Below are 4,687 nucleotides of genomic sequence, written 5' to 3' on the forward strand. Positions count from 1 at the left end.
AGAGAAAAATGAAAATAAACATTGCCATTTTTATTTGTTTTTAAACTGCAAAAATAAATGAAAAACAGGGAACACCGCTTTTTGACTGAAAAACATCCATTTATTTATGATGCAGAAAATGCAAAATGAAACATGAGGTGGCCCTTACAATGAACCATTACGTATCGGGCAACACGTATGGCTTTCATGCAAATAAAATTGAGAAACCAGAAACATTACTCTTCCGGATGAGTGACAGTGATGATTCTTCAGGCCTTCCAGTTCCCTGGTACGCACGATTTTATCCACGATTCCAGCTCGCAGTCACTATCAATCTCTTCACCCACTGTATAGGCGTAATCCGAATCCAGCATCCCAGCACTGACAAAGGTGAACGACGGACGACGTCCTCTGTTCTGCTCAGACGAGTCTTGACCTGGATGATAACCAATCCCAAACATATCCGCCTTTACCACAATGCCTATGATCTGTCCCCAGCCTGGGATCCCTCCATTTCTCACCACTTCCACCGCCTGTTTGTAAGAAGAAATGGACGGCTTTTTCTCTTTCTCAACACCAACGGCATTTTTCACCTTGATGGTTTCAACTGCCAGACTGGGTGCTTTACACCTTACATCGTCCATTTCTACTTTCATCTTTCTCTGGACCGATTCCCTAATTACTACACACCCCTTTGTAGCGATGGCCGCACAACAATCATCAACACGAAGGAAAGCTCCATTTTTCATCAGAGGTCTCTGAACCACAGACATCGGAGCTTTTAGCTGATCCCCATTCGTTTCATCTATTTTCCTCTTGTCTTTGGACATCACATTCACCCCCATAGGGCCATGCATCGGTATGGGGTTAGCATTAACATCCGACATCAGCGCAAAATTGATGGCTTTAGAATCCACCAAATCTTGGACCACATGCTTAAAAGCTTTGCAATCCTCAACATGATGTCCGGGTGCCCCAGCATGGAACTCACACCTGACATTCTCATCATAACTGGCAGGCCTCTGATCAGGTTTCAACAGAGTCAACATCCTTGGCTGCACCAACCCAATATCCTTCAACCTTTTAAACAGCGAGGCGTAAGTCACAGGCGGCTTATTGAAATGACGATCCGTCGTCCTTCTTCTCACTTGGCCCCCAGCTCTTTGTGTCCTCGGTTGAGGTGGCTGTTGCCGCTGTTGTGCAGATTGATTACTAGTAGGGATTGTTACCGTATCAGCATATGGGTGATAACGATCCTTACTGCGTTCTCTTTTGGCCTGCACACCACCTGATTCAACTTCCTTCTCAAGATGACCATTGCCAGAGGGTTTCTTTGCTACAGAGCCAGAGGGATTTGTTACTTCGGATGACGGAGCCTTTTCCTGAACTTTTTCCTTGATCATCCAGCCCTCAATCCTTTCCAATCTCTCGGCCATGGCTTTCTGCCCCAAGGCAAGCCCTTGCACAACACTGAACAAATCCCTCACCATCTCTTTCAGTTCGAGGATGTCGGCGTTGGGAGAATCCATCAGTTTGGATTTGTTGCCCCTAGCAGGATATCTGAGCAAACAAGCTATGTGCACCGGTTGACACCTACAAAACAGCAAATTGGTTAATATGCATGAATGCAACATCTATCCATATGAGGAAGATTCTGTCCTTTGATTCTGGTTTCATCGAGACAGATAATAATTCGGCATCCACATTCTGAAATTCATGATGTCTCTCAACCAGAATCTCAATCAATAATACTCCCCATATGGCTAGACATAGGTTCGATGCAAATGAATGCAAAATGAGAATGATGCAGATGAATGAATGCAATGCACTGCCATCCTCCAAGTCCTCTGATCATCTGTTGCTCTGAATCACAACCCTGATCTCTGAACCGATCACAACCATCTGAAGTCCGGTTAACCACAAATCCGACTCAAGGGTCCCGAAATAAACGGGAGATACATCATCATCATCATCACCAAACAATCTCTGATCAGATACACATAACCTCTGAATCGGTCCGGGGAATCCTGAAATAAACGGATCCCCACTGATAAATACCACGGACAGCACTCCGGCGTCTCAGAAATAAATGGCCATAAATCCGACTTATAAATATGACTCTGATCCACGGAACAGAAAGTCACCATCTGAGTCACCATCTGAACAATGCATCTGAAAGAATCACCCTCCCCTCACAGGTAAATTCTAATCAGGTCACCCTAAGGCGGATAATAGTCTCGATAATCGGGCAGAGATACTCAATGGGTTTGCCCTTTCGGGTGTGCCATTGTAGCTCCCTTAAGATCGTCTAAACCAAAGATCCGGGAAATGATCGGTCACCAGAGTCAACAGCTCAGATGAAGTAACTCAACCAAAGTGGAATACCCACAGAGGCAAGCACTATCAAATGAACCTCGTCCGGCTTGTGGTACATCACGCCGCCAGGTACATATTGACCTAACATGAAGGAGGCGACATGAGACCACACTAATCCTAGGTGTACACTCGGGCCTGGGTTTTAGCCCCACTCAGAACACCCACCCCCAAACAGAGGAACCACCTGCACAGAGGACGACAACAATGATAGTATGATGCATGCAGACATTTATGCAAATATATACACTGTTAGAATAATAAATGCAATAAATAAAACAAAACAAGCAACCTAAACTATCCTAGAACGCTAGGAAGGACTCGCTTAGGGAAGATGGACCAGCACAGGTCGACATCTTGTGAAGGTCCCCAGCAGAGTCGCCAGCTGTCGCATCCGCGAAAAAACAACCGGCGGACTGAAACAAAAACACAACACAGAGCCGCCACTGCGCGTTATTTATCCCAAGATAGGGAAAGGAAACGCTCAGAGAAACCTGGAAAAAGCATGGTCTCGCGACCAAAGAGAAAGGGTAAGGGAGTCGGTTACGCAAGGGGAAGGTATTAGCACCCCTCACGTCCGTCGTACTCGACAGGATCCACGCTCTAAGAAAAGAAAAGGTTGCTAAACACCACACACACACGCACCGAAGACAACACAGGTGGGGTTAAGGGGAAGAGAGCTCGATAGGACATCGCATCCTATGCCTACATATCTCGTCTGGAACGAGAATCAGAGCTGCTGTAGTTCGGCTCACGCACGCCAAACAACACACGCACCCACAGGCAAACCTGGAACCCGACAACCACTCGATGGAATTACGTCAGCTTCCGAACCAAAACACACACCAGAGGGCAAACGTGGAGCCCGACCGCCAATCACTGGACTTACGTCGGCATCCGAACCAAACACACAATCAGATAACAGGTAAACACACACAAAAAGAAAAAAAAGTGCCCGGAGAGACCTCGCACGGTCTCCTGCCTACATACCTCGTCTGGAACGAGGATCAGGGCGATGTAGTTCCCCCTCAAGGGAAAGAAATTCTAGCCAGAAACCAGGGGAAGACACACTACCAGGGAGCTGTACTCGAGCCTAGTGTTGTCATGCATCATTGCCCTACGTTGTGGTTTCTACCTACTTGCACAACTGCAAGCTAATCCTATCCAGGAAAACAAGCATACAAGCATACAAGCATCAACAGATCAAAACAAGCATTTCAAGCAAGTATTCACATAGCACACACTATAACCAATCAAGTGGGCTCAAACAATGGGTTTGACTGCCGAAGCAAGTCATCTGTACATGGGTAGTATTCGCTCTTAACCTTGCCATTGCGAGGCTAAGGTGAAGCAGATGAAAGGTAAGTGAAGATCAGACTTCACAGCTCTTATCCCTGACCAGGGAGAGCTTCAGACAAAGGAGCGTGGGTCCAGAATGGAGGGACCCTTCTACGCTCAAAGACTTTGACTCGATTGTGCAACAACACAAGATCTTGGGTTTGTGTCCCAATGCATCAACACACAGCCGTGTGAGCAGAGGGACGACTCACAGAATAGTGGGGGATAGATTGCATATCCCTTTGATCCACCAATTGCCTCATAGAGGTCTTTACCTGCTTGGCACAAATGTAAACAACCACAAACATCGCCTCTTAAGGAGGACTTCAGACAGTTGCCTGGCCAAGTAACAGGCCAGGTCTTCCAGACTACATGAAGAATAGAAGTCCTACCTCAAGTGGTTTAAAAACCAAGCAGCAGCAAGCAAGTTCTTAAAGAACTGTAAGCGACTAAATGTACCTGAAATCAATCAAGTATCATCAGTACTCAGACAAACCAACAGTAAACAGCAAATGTTAATCTATACAGACAACACAATTTAATGCACATAAGTGCAAGCTATAAGCTCAAGCTCAAGCTTCACAACCTACAAAACAAAGTCATGTTAGTTCACAACACCAAACAATCTCAATTTAATTGACTTGAAGCATTCTCCTTGAGCATTATGCATTTCATCCTGAAAAGTCAAACCAAATGTGAGAAACAAGACCACTAGGCCAAGCCTAGGGTCCAAAAGTGAGAAAAAGATCTAAACAGCAAGTAATTCTCAACCAAAATCAAATTAAAACAATTCAAAAGCCAAGGTAATTGATCCCATATTTATATCATTCACCATATTCATTTCATGACCAAAACAAGTCAAACTAGGTCAAATGCAACATCCAATGTCCAAACAGAATGAATTCCATCAAAAGCATACCAAAATAATTCCAAAAATCCTCAAATAATTCACACCTAAACAGGACATATTCAAGGTATAGCATGTCAATTTTCAGCT

Source organism: Lathyrus oleraceus, chromosome 3 (genome assembly GCF_024323335.1).
Source record: "Lathyrus oleraceus cultivar Zhongwan6 chromosome 3, CAAS_Psat_ZW6_1.0, whole genome shotgun sequence".
Classification (NCBI taxonomy): Eukaryota; Viridiplantae; Streptophyta; class Magnoliopsida; order Fabales; family Fabaceae; genus Lathyrus; species Lathyrus oleraceus.